Raw genomic sequence first — 13,021 nt, 5'->3', positions numbered from 1 at the left:
GTCTCCTGTGTCTGCTGCTGCATAGGAGTGAAGCTTAAGAGTCTTGAACTCATCTACTCTAACGGGGTAAAAGTAGGTGGAAAACCTAATCTTGAGAAGGTTGCCATATAGTACATGAAAAGGGAATTAGCATTGAAATAGCATCTATCTCATACAACTCTCCTGGGAAACATTTAAGACTGTATGTCAAGAGAAGTAAAGAATTAGAAGCAGTTTTACAGATAATTCAAAGATCTTTTTTTGGGGGGGGAGGGAGAACCCACCCAATTCTATTATTCATGTACCCTGGAGAACTTATTGAAAAGGATAAAGGCCCCATATACACCATAATATTTATAACAACACCTTTTGTGGCAACAAAGAACTAGAATCAGAGGTGACATCTTTTCATTAGGAAATGGCTAATCAAATTGTGATTCATGAATATGCTATAAGAAATTGTGAAAGTGACAAATTCAGAGAAGCATGGGATGAATTCCATGAACTAATGAAAAGCAGAGAAAACCATCTACACAATGGCTATAACAATTGGAAATGAATATTGCAAAATTTGCAAACAACAAGCATAGCCCTAAAAAAAAGATGTGAGAGAAGCAGCTACACCCAAAGAAAGAACACTGGGAAATGAACGTAAACTGTTTGCATTTTTGTTTTTCTTCCCAGGTTATTTATACCTTCTGAATCCAATTCTCCCTGTGCAACAAGAGAACTGGTTGGTTCTGCACACTTATATCGTATCTAGGATATACTGTAACTTATTCAACATGTTAAGGACTGCTTGCCATCTGGGGGAGGGGGTGAAGGGAGGGAGGGGAAAAATCGGAACAGAAGTGAGTGCAAGGGATAATGCTGTAAAAAATTACCCTGGCATGGGTTCTATCAATAAAAAGTTATTAAAAAAAAAAGATGTGAGGGCAGTTAGATGGTGCCATTGTAGATAGAGCACCAGCCCTGAAGTCAGGAGGACATGAGTTCAAATCTCTCCTCAGACATTGAACACTTCCTAGCTGCGTGACCTTAGGCAAGTCACTTAACCCCAATTGCCTCAGCAAAAAAGAAAAAAAAGATATGAGAACTTCTTTGCAGAGATGGGGAAGTTGACAAGTATGCAAACTGCATTTACTGTCAATTTTTGACTAGTTTTGATTTTTTCCCCCTCTTTTTCTTTAAAAGAAATTCTGTTATATAAGATGGCTCTCTGGGAGGGGCTGAAAGATATAGAAAAATTGAGATAAATTTAGGTAATATAAAAATAAAAGTCAGCAATAAATATTTATTTTTAAAACATTTCTGCTCGAAATATCCACAAAATTAAGGGATGGTACTTTCAGTCTTGAAAAGTATCCAGATAACTGGAAATCTATCTATCTATTTATCTATCTATCTATCTGGATAATTATATGCAGGAGCCTGTGAAGATATTCCCTGAATATACGAAAAGCACTTGATTATTGAATGTGCAACACAGAGGCAACTTTAAAAACTATATAGTCCAAGGCCTAATTTTACTATGAGCAAACTTGCATCCCAGAGAGTTAGTTACTTACCTACATCACATAGCTAGTTAGAAGCAGAATCAGGACTCAAATTCAGATTTCTTGGGTCCCTCATCAGTGAACTCCTATCATTTTAAGGTTTTACCATACCCCTTTCTCCCCAAGGTTGGAAGCCTAAATGTTATGATCTTTAATTTACAGATTAAGAAACTTGAGATTTAGGGATTTTGTCACTTGCCCGGGATCCTATGATGAGCAAATATATGAGCTGGAATTGAGCCCTTAATTCAAGGTCAAGAACCTTCTCATTGTTATTCCACACTTCTAATATTATTCCTTTCTTAATAAGCATCCATCAGCTAGTCTTCTGATAGTCAATCCTACTCTCTTAAATGACTGTTGATCAGAGAGATGGTCTAGGGAATTCTGTGGCTTTAAGAATTAGGAATTAAATTTTGTGGGTTCTCCACCGCACAAGCATCTACAAACCAGGTCAGTTGCTGACTGTGAGGACAGGATCGACCGTCTTCCTGAAGCAGCTCTGTTATGTCAGCAGATTCAGGAAAGCCACGGGACTGGCAAGACCACCACCCTCAACTAGGACAGATGGCCAGTCTGACAAGGTTGTCCCGGCTGCCTGATCTCGTGGAGGTTGCTGCCGAGCCAGCTGGAGCTTGGAAAGGAAATGGAACCAGCAACGGCAGAGTGGGAGAGCTGGGCCCTCCCAGTGGCAGGCAGCTCAGTCTTTTGTGCCACCAAAAGCTCAATCCAAATTTAAATCTGCCACACAGGTGGAGTAGGCGGACACCTGTGATTTGATGGGCTCTGCACAGCTCCGTCTGCCTAAAAATATCTCTTCTGCCAGCCTGCTGGGGCCACCCTCCCCACTTATCTGACCTGAAATTCCCACTATTTTACAGTCACTAAGGATTTAGATAAAAACAGTGGTGACACCGATCTCATAAAGGCCACTGTTCAGAAGTATCTTCAAAGTGATGACACTAATCCCCTCCTTTTAGCACAGATCAGCAACTTGATGCAGAATCCATAGAGAAAAGGAGTTTGGGTCCACTTTGCAATTATACCTCTCTCATAACCACATTTACCTTTCCACCATCTCTCATCCACATGCCCAGAATCTGGAGGAGACCCAACGGAGAGTTTTAAAAAAAACTAGACAGTCCTTCTGGAAGGAAAAAAAATTATCTGCCTCTCAGTTCTATTCCATGCACGTCAGGTTTTCTGTATTCCACAAGTAGGTATTAAGCACCTATTATATATTAAATGCCTGGCTTGGCAAAGAAAGGCCAAACAAACAAACAGTTCCTGCTGTTAAGGAGCTCACAGTCTAATGGCAGAGACAACATACAAACAGCTATGTACAAACAAACTACATGCAAGACAAATTGGGATGATCTTGGAAGGAAGGCACTTGCATTCAGGGGGATTGGTAAAATTTTCTTGCAGAAAATGGGATTTTAGTTTAGATTTGAAAGAAGATGGGAAACAGCAATGAAGAGGGAGAGAATGCTAGGCATGGGAGACAGTCTGGGAAAGTAACTAATTAGGATATCAAGACTAAAATGGGATGGAGTGGTTGCATCCCACCCTTGCCTATGTAATTATACATTTTAATTATGCATTTAATTATGTAATTATGCATTTGGGGCCAAAAAAACATTAGGGTCCTTAGAAGGTGGAGTGGGTGGTGGGTCAAACAGCAAGAAGGCCTGTGTTGTTGGGAGTAGAGTATAAGGAGAATGGCAAGATAGAAGGGGCCAGATTGTGAAGGACTTTAAAAGCCAAACATCAGATCTTATGTTTTATCCTGGAGGTAACAGAGAGCCACTGGAGTTTATTGGATTGGAAGGATGGGTATGCCATGGTTAGAACTGCAATTTAAGATCAGTTTGACAGCTGAGTGGAGAATAGACTGAAATGGGGATAGACTTAAGGGAGATCAGGATGAGGATGAGGAGTTATTAGGGTTATTGTTATGAGGAGGGGTCCACAGGCTTCACCAGTATGACAAAGGTATCGATGATACCAAAAAAAAAAAGTTAAGAATTTCTTTAACTTATCTTCTGTTCTCTTCCCTGGGCTGGACAAAAGTAGATTAAGGAATAAAAGACAAGCAGAAAAGGCAAAGCTAAAGACAAAGTGATAAAAGGAAAAAGAAAGATATCAGACAATAACCAGAAAAAATAACAGTGGTAGTGTGGGAATTTTGCTAAGGAATCTTGAACTAGATTATAAAGATGGGATCTATTCAAATAGTTAAGCAATATTTTCCTTATGTTTGACACAGAGTGAGTTCTTTGGGCTTGAATCAAGTTTTTTCTTTCTTTTTGTTTTATTGATGTCTTGAATTTTTGCATCAAATTGACTTCCTAATATACACTCTTCCCACCCCTACTCCGTTACCCAATGTGGCTTCTATTGTAACAAAGATTTTTTTAAAAAGAAGAAAAACCAAGCTACACACAAAATATAGATTAACACAATGTACAATATTCCACACCTATAGTCCTTGTTTCTGTCTGTGATTTTCTCAGGGGCTATGCATATTATTGAAATCTCTGAAAAACATGGACATTTTCTTCACTTTTTAAAAGTGTAATTCCAATTGCTTATCAGAATAATCAGGCCAATTCATAGCTCTAACAGAGAATAAATATGCCTATGTTCCTGAAATCCCTCTAAACACTATTTCTACTTTTGTCATCTTTGCCAATTTGGTGAGGTAAAATCTCAAAGCTGTTCCAACTTGCATTTCTCTTATTAATGATTTGGAGTCATCTTTCATGGTTGTTAATAGTTTTCAGATCTTCTTCTGAAAACTGCTTGAAGATGATGAAATGTCCATCCTATTTGCTCTAGGGATTCTATTCCTAGACAAATAGTCCAAGGATGTCAATGACAAAAAAGAAAGAATCCACAGGTAACAAAATGTTTATAACCGTATTTTTTTTTTTTTTGATGTAGCAAAGAACTAGAAACTAAATAGATGCTCTTTGATTGGGGAACAGCTAAACAAATCTATGGTATATGAATGAGATGAAAATAATATACTATAAGAATAACTATAACAATTACTGAATACAAAGAAGTCTAATAAAGGTACAATTCATATAAGGTGAAGTAAGTGAAACCAGGAAAACTATACACACAAGAACCATAACAATGCAAATAGAAAGAGCAGCAACCAAACAAATAAACCAAATGCTGTAAAATAATAATGACTACACTCGGCCCCAGAGAAAGCACTTCCTTTTTGCTAATATAGGGGACTACAGGTATGAAATAATTGAAGATAATGGAAGATAATGGAATTTTTCACTGTGTTGGTTAATTTTGTTGAACTGTACTTCCCCTTTAAAATTCCTTCTTATAAACAGTCAAGATATGACATTTTCTTTTTTAGAATACTTTTAAATTTTTTAAAATTTTTTTTGCACCTGCATTTCCTCTTGAGAGGAAATATATATATGATTTTTTATATCATAGTGAATGCAAGTGATGTAAAAACAAGACATCAATAAAAATGTATTTTTAAAAAGAAAATTGTTCAAATCATTTGACCACTTATTTAACTAAGTAATATATATTTTGATCTTGTATATTTGTGTTAATTCCACATACATTTTGAATATCAGAACCTTATTAAAGATATCTGATGCAAAGATATTTTCTGTAATCGACAGCTTTCCTATTTAATCTATATGATACTCCTTCAATAGCTGAAATTCTGTTTTTCATAATCCATAGACTTATAGTTAGATGACACCTTTAAATATGATTTAATTCCTCCATTTTACAGAGAAAGCAACTGAGGCACAGACAGGGGAATGGCTTAACACCTAGACCTCGAACTAAAACCCTAGTCTCCTGAGTCCCAGTTCAATGGTCTTTTCCATTATACCTTGCTACAGAATCCTTCCCAAATTGTCTGTAAAAAACAATCATTTCTGAAAAGAAAATGACTCAGTCTCTCTGTTTTTATGTTGTCTGTGTTGGCAGATGCAGTGATAAGTAGCTGGGGATATTCATGTCAATCTTTGCACCAGAAGTAACAGTTTTGGCTGGGTAGTTCAATCTTTGCTTGACACCAGCGGTTTAGTTCTCAGAGAATTACCATCAAACAATGAAGGCCATTTTTTTGTGTGTGAGGAGTCAGACTTGAAAGGGTAACTTGTTTAGAGCAGAGGTGTCAAACTCAGTCTGTAACACTCTTGAGTGAAGCTAGGATTACATTAAAATGTAATTGAGAAAATAAATACACACATACACAGACACACGTATATATTTTCATATACATGTATATATACATATATATAATAAAATATAGATAACATTATATATATATATTACATATGCATGGTTAATTTTTCAACATTGGCCCTTACAAAACTTTCTGTTCCAAATTTTTCCCTCTTTCCCCCCCACTCCTTCCCCTAGATGGCAGGTAGTCCAATGCATGTTAAATATGTTAAAATATATGAATAACATTATATTTTAAAACTAATTCAAACTTGAGCTAATAGGGATTTTATGTCTGGAAAGATGACTCCCTTTCCCCCCTTATATTAATGGTTTAGAGGAACTCCATAACTGGTACATACCACTTTCTTCCTCCTTCAGAAAACCCATGTCAAAAGAGCATCTTGCTCATTTTAATGTATTTATCAATCATCAACAGCTGATTAAAATATTCATATTGAAGCCTTATTTTAGCTTTCTCCTTCCAGTTTACTTGGACCTAAAAGAGAAATCTTGGAGCAGAATAGGATATATAGTTGGGGCTGAGAGGGGCTCTCTGTTTGAGGCAAAGGCTTTTCCTCTCCATCACCTTCCACACAATTCATCCTCTGCTTGACAGTGCTAACGAGGACAAGAACACTCAGTGTTCACAGTTCTTTGGAAGTGTCCATGGCCTGTCAGCTCTCTGTTAAGAATGGCTTACCTTACTCTGTTCTGTACAAATATGCTACTGAGTTTCATTCATTCAAGTATTTGTTAAGAACCTACCAACTATAAGAAGAGCTTAGAAATACATAGAAACATAAAAGGAATGTCTCATGCTCTCAATAGCTAAAATCAAGAGGGAAGATAAGGTACATTTACACTGTTCACTACACTTATGGTGCCAGCAACTATGAAAACACAGTTAAGAATGTCAACAACATCTGTTGTATTTCCCAGGTGTAATAAATAATCCTTTAAATACCTGAAAATCATTCTTCTGTCCTGTTCCCTTCCCTTACATGTGCCCTTTTTGTTCTCTTTTTTTCTTCAGGCCAAACCATACTAGTTCCTTCCCCTTAATGGATCCCTGATTTCACTGGTATGGGAATGTCTTTTCATCTTGGGTGATTCCATGCCCTTCCATCAAATCCTCTAGAAGAGATCTAATCAATATGCTAGATACTTTCCTTTAAGTCTTTGAATATTTCTTGTGTGCCAGCAGAGTATTTGGATTGCCTATTTATTATGCCTTTATCTTGTTACACACCCAGCCCACCTCCTTCTTTGAGCATACATTTCCAGGAATACATTTTAGGATACTTCCTGATTACAAGCTATCATTGGCAAAACCATAATTCCAGAAAACCAATGATAAAGTATCCTAATCCATCACTGTTTTTTTTTAACTTTGTCAGTAACCTGACAAAGAAGTAACAAACACAAGATACTGAAAGAGGCACATAATATTTAGATTTGTTCAATACAGGATTTTGTGGTAATTGTTGACTGTGTTTTGATGATAAGGATTTTCTTTTACTTTCTTTTTTTCAATGAGGGGGTGTGTGTGAGGACAAGTAAATCAATTTTTGTTCACTGAAAAAATTAATTAAAAAAAGAAAAGAACACTAATATCTTATGACAATCCATTAATAAAAAAAAAAAATTACAAGGGGAAATGTTCTTACTGCCAATATGCTGCAATTGAATTAGGCTTATCATACAGCTTTATGTTGCCCTTAAGGACACACAATTTAAATTCTTTGAAAATAGTATTCCATGAATTGCAATCATGTAGCATCATTACATGGATAATATTATTTAAAAGATGTATGTGAATAGTCATTTCCCAAACGAAATAAAGCCTATTCTTTTCCTCCCCTTCAATTGTGAGCATAGTTCGCTGCTAATTGTAGTGCTAGTCCAGCATATATGTCCAGATAGACTAATTCAATGAACTGTTCGTCCAATAGCATGATGGATATAGCTGTTCATCCTATCTGGACTTTCATCCACTTGGTTTTTACTCTGTAAATTATCAAGCCTGTATCTTGAGTGGACACGGCTGCAATTGGAGATGTTTAGCAGTTGACTGGGACTTGGTACATAAGCATGATTTCATCCACATTCAAGAGTATCAGGCAGACTTTACTCTCTACGTGGAATCCCTTATAATTTGGATTCCCCATTGGATTCATTGTGACAGGATTGGATACTTTTAATGAACATATGTCTCTACTAGATATTTATAATCAAAGAGTCACTGAACAAAGTCATCTCTGGGACTGTATTTATGAAAGGATTTTGAACCACCATAATATGTGCATATGAAACTATATTGAAACAGACATGGTACTTAAAGCTTGGGTTTGATAAGGGAGAAAGTAACAATGAGGTATGGCTTTTCTGAGCATCATTGATGTTATAGAAAGAAACAGAGGAAACACCATTCTGGATCATCATAGAATGCGCTGTGGGAGAAGCAACATGATATAGTGGACAGGACACTGGACCTGCTGGAGTCAGAAAGACCAGGGATAAAATTCTGCCTTAGATATTTACTATCTATGTGACCTTGGGCAAAAACCTTCTCTGTGTCTCCACTTCCTCATCTATAAAATGAGAAGATTGCATTCAATGGTATCTACAGACTCTCCTACCCTAAATCTATAATCTTATGATCACAGGAGCAAGGTCAAGATTAGAAATTAGTCAAGAAATTAGTGAAATGACAGCTCTAAATCTTTGTTTTGTCTTTCTAGCGATGAAATTCCCAACCTATATAGATATGGTGTCCAGCCAGGGAGTTTCCATGACAAGTAATTATATAGTCCAATCCCCTTGCCCCTAGAAAGGACTATCCTCTAAGTCAGATTAGATGGATACACGTCTTCTCTCTCCCCTCCCATGTTCTTTTTAATCTTATGCTGACTTGGATGAGGAATGGAGCTGGAAGGATCAGTGACCAGATGGTAGGGTTATAAATGACTTGGATTTAACAATTTGCTGCTGTCCTCTTAATTAAAAGACTAAATGACTTCCTGATCAGAAAGCAGAGATCACAAGTTGGGCGAGGACTAGAAAGTGAGGGAAATCTAGGTCTATGAGGGAGGGTAATGATGCCGAGTGGAAATGAAGGAAGATAAAGAAATGCCAGATTAGCTAAGGATGTTTACAGATTTGGAAGGACTCAATCTTTGCGCTTAGGCCTCCCTCACTCCCTCTTCAATTTAAAAGAACCCTGCTGATATTAAGATCTTAAGGCAGTGGTTCTGAACCTTCATGAGTGTGTTTAACTTGTACCAATCCTCTCATGATAGTAGTTGTACTATTAGAATCCCTTGATCAAGATAACATCTGATGACCAAAAACAACTACTCAGAATTTAGTAAATCTTTTAAATTAATTTTCATTTTATTAACCATAAGATCATCTACATATATTTGAAAAAGAGTGAGACTTAAATGTGAGACATAATCAGTATATGGAACATATATATGCTTATTTATGGATTTATATGTGGATTCAGAGTCTTTCTGCAAAAAATGCTGAAATGAGAGAGACACTGATACACTGTGGGTGATGCTATGAATTGATCCTGGGAAACAATTTGCAGTTATTTGTGAAAATAACAAAAAATATTTATAACCTTTGACCCTGTGATCCAACTACTGTGTACACATATAAAACACATATATATATGTACATGCATATGTGTGTGTGTGTGTGTGTGTGTGTGTGTGTGTGTAAACACATAGGTAGCTTGATGATGTAATAGAAAGATGTAAGTTCAAATTTAGCTTTATTTGTATTTATTATTTGTATAATCCTGGGGAAGTCACTTCTCCTGGTTGCCTCAGTTTTCTTATCTCTAAAATAATAATAATAGCATCTATTTCCCAGGACTGAAGTCAAAAATAGAAGGAAAAAAAGCCCCATCTATACCAAAATATTTGCAGTGGCACTTTTTTATGGTAGCAAAGAACTGAAAAACAAGGAGGTGCCTATCAGTTGGGGAACATTTGAACAAGCTGTGGGATGATTGTGATGGAAAATTATTATATTATAAAAAATGATGAGCAGAATAGGTTTGGAAAAAACATATAAACAGATATAAAGTGATTTCAGTGGTCAATATACAGTGTGTGATGCCTTCTGACTTGATTTGCAAGAAGTTGTCAGCTTCATTCTTTTTTTCAGAATCATTGAAGTTAACTGAAGCCCACTTGCAAGGACGACTGGTGATGTCTCAGAATGCAGTGCATGATCTTGGAGTCATTGGTTTCTGACCAAGCTCTAAGAACTCCACAGCATGTGCTTCTGCTATCTTCATTTTCATTTTGTTACCTATTCCATAGAAGCCTTGTATGCGCGAATTGATGCAAATTGAAGTTCATAACCAATAACAAAAGCAACAAAAAGCATAATGACTACAAACATGTAAGCGAAGAGCAATAGCAATGACTGATTTTGGTTCTCTAGAAGAGATGATGAAATTTACCTCCTGTCTTCTCAGCAGAAAGGTGGAGGAATATGGTGATGAGGAGCCACCATAGTGCACAGGGTAGTGGGCCTGGAGTCAGGGAGATCTGAGTTCAAAGCAGGCTTTAGCTACTTACCAGCTGTGTGACTCTAAGCAAGATCTCAACTTATGTTTGCTTTAGTTTCCTCAATTTTAAAATGGGGATGATAATAATATTACCTATCTCTCAAGATTGTTGTGGGGATGAAATGAGATAATATTTGTGAAACGCTTTGCAAAACTTAAAGCTCTATGAAGAACTTTAAGATTAGGGTATTGTATATACTGCCAGAACTGATCTCTTCATTGATTGTTTTTGCTTAACTTGTACTTCAGGTTCAAGAGAGGTTTCAGTATAGGATATAGAGGTGAGGGAAGGAAGAGGAAGAGATATTTAGAAATGACCATAACTTTTTTTTAAAGGAACAACACTTAAAAGAGAAAAACTTAATGTTTAAAGAAAATCCATCATGACTGGCTCTTCTCACCAATGAGATAGTTCAAGCCGATTCCAATGACCTTATGATGATGAAAGCCATGTACACCCAGAGAGAGGACTGTGGGAGCTCAGTGTAGATCATAACATAGCATTTTCATTTTTTGTTGTTGTTGTTTGCTTGAATTTTACTTTCTTTCTTGTTTTTTTTTCCTTTTTAATCTGATCTTTCTTGTGCAGCAAGATAACAGGATAAATATGTATGTCTAGATCGGATTTACATATACTTTTATCATATTTAACATATACTGGATTACTTGCCATCTAGGGGAGGGGATAGGGGATAGGGGGGAATTGGAACACAAAGTTTTGAAAGGGTCAGTGGTGAAAAATTATCCTTGCATATGTTATGAAAATAAAAAACTTCAATAAATAAATAATAAAAACACTATATGGAGAAAAGATTTGTCTTGCCAAGGAGAGGAGCCACCTCTTTGTGAAAGACATAGACTATAAGCTTCTCAAAGGTGGGAACTGTTGCCCTTTTCACTTTGAATTTCCAATGCCAGCATAGTGCCTCCAGATGCTTAATAAATGTTTGCTGATTGATTAATTTTTAAAATCCACTACTTAGGCCATTGTCTTTGGGGGAGAGGGTGAGAGAGGGTGTGTCTTGAAGGCTATTTTGGTCTTTGGCCTTATTAGCTCCTGGAAACAGGCACACAATATTCCATCTACCAAGGAGGCTTCTATCCAGTTTCCCAAAAGCTATCTTGAAACATAGGGAATCATAAGGATTACTCACTGGTTTTGATTTGCAACAATTGATATTAAGAGCCAAAATGTTTCACAAATCTTAAAGACCAAAATAACTGCCAGCTATTACTATTATTCATGTTATTTCTACTAATAAAGACAATACCCCACACATCTCCCCATTTCATATTGTCTTTTAGCCAGGTTGTCGTGGTCCCTACAGCTAGAGCTAAATGATCCTGTTCCACTAGCCATCCGTTTTCCCTGCAAAAAGTTCCAGTGACTCAAATTGCCTTCTACAGCAATTATCACATTTAGGCATGTTTCATAGCTCCCCCACGCAATTAGATGATGTTATTGACAAGTCCTTGGCGAAATGTATAGGGCTTAAGCTTATCGTGTTTGTGTTATTCTTGCTACTCTCTAACTGCAGCTGGAGCTGAGCTATCTCAGATTCAATGAAAACCTGCGTCACATTTCCACACGGAGGGATTTCTAGGACTCATTTATTCATTAAGACTTGTCCAAAAAACCCTGAAGAGCATTTCATGCCAGGAAACATGTGTTCCTGTCAAATTTATATTTTTGCACAAAACCAAACCCCCCCCCCAAAAAAAAATCCCCGAAAACAAACAAAAAATCCTGTTCTGTTCTTTAACCTTCTTTCATTTAATTAATTAATCAAAATCTCCTTGCATTTCAGGCTCTTGTCTCTTATTATTCTTATTATGACCATTGCCATCCAGTTCCTATAGCATTGTACCATATTAATGTGAGTTGTATAGGAAAGATCCCTGTCTATTAGGATCTTACAGTCTAATGTTCTTAACCCCAACAAAAACATGAAAAGTCAGTGGCACAAGTGAATAAACATCCCCAAAGCATCTGAATTCATTAAAGAAATCGCTAATGTTTAATTATACTTTCAAACAGAGGAAGAAGTCTATGAGATAGTGGTGGAAGGAGGGAGCGAAGGGGAGTCGAGGGATCACCACCTTTAGATGGAAGAAACAGCAGGGGTAGAGGGAGCTTACTACCCAAATTGAAAGACCAGATGTTTGTGCCTTAAGCCTAAAAGATTTAAGTACGTTGATGCTGTGCTGCTTGCTGCACAAATCAAATTGAGATATTGTCTCTGCCCTTTAGAGAGCTCATAACAGAAAAATAAAAAATGCAAATGCAAGCGTGATTCAACCAACTGTCGTAAGGAGGGAACTGACTTCCTGGAGACAAAAGCTGAGGACCAAGACAAAATGTGGCTGGGAGGCCAATTCTCTTTTGCAAAACGATCTGATGGAAAGCTCGACTCACAGTTGTGTATTATTATGCCAATGATTAGGAAGTCCTTACTGTATATTACCTAAAAAGCATCCTCTTAATTGCTCTATTAGGATAATTTACTCTCATGATGAATGAGGCAGTTCCTTCCTCCTGATTTAGCCTGATGGTGACATCTGCCTGGTATTGATGGAGACAATTCAAATAACTACAGAAAGCCAACTTTACCAATAATGATGGCCATTGTCTGCCTCCAACAAAGCAGATGATCTCAAGGTTTCTTTTGCCATA

Source organism: Antechinus flavipes, chromosome 3 (assembly GCF_016432865.1).
Source record: "Antechinus flavipes isolate AdamAnt ecotype Samford, QLD, Australia chromosome 3, AdamAnt_v2, whole genome shotgun sequence".
Lineage (NCBI taxonomy): Eukaryota > Metazoa > Chordata > Mammalia > Dasyuromorphia > Dasyuridae > Antechinus > Antechinus flavipes.
This window is presented reverse-complemented; position numbering follows the sequence as displayed.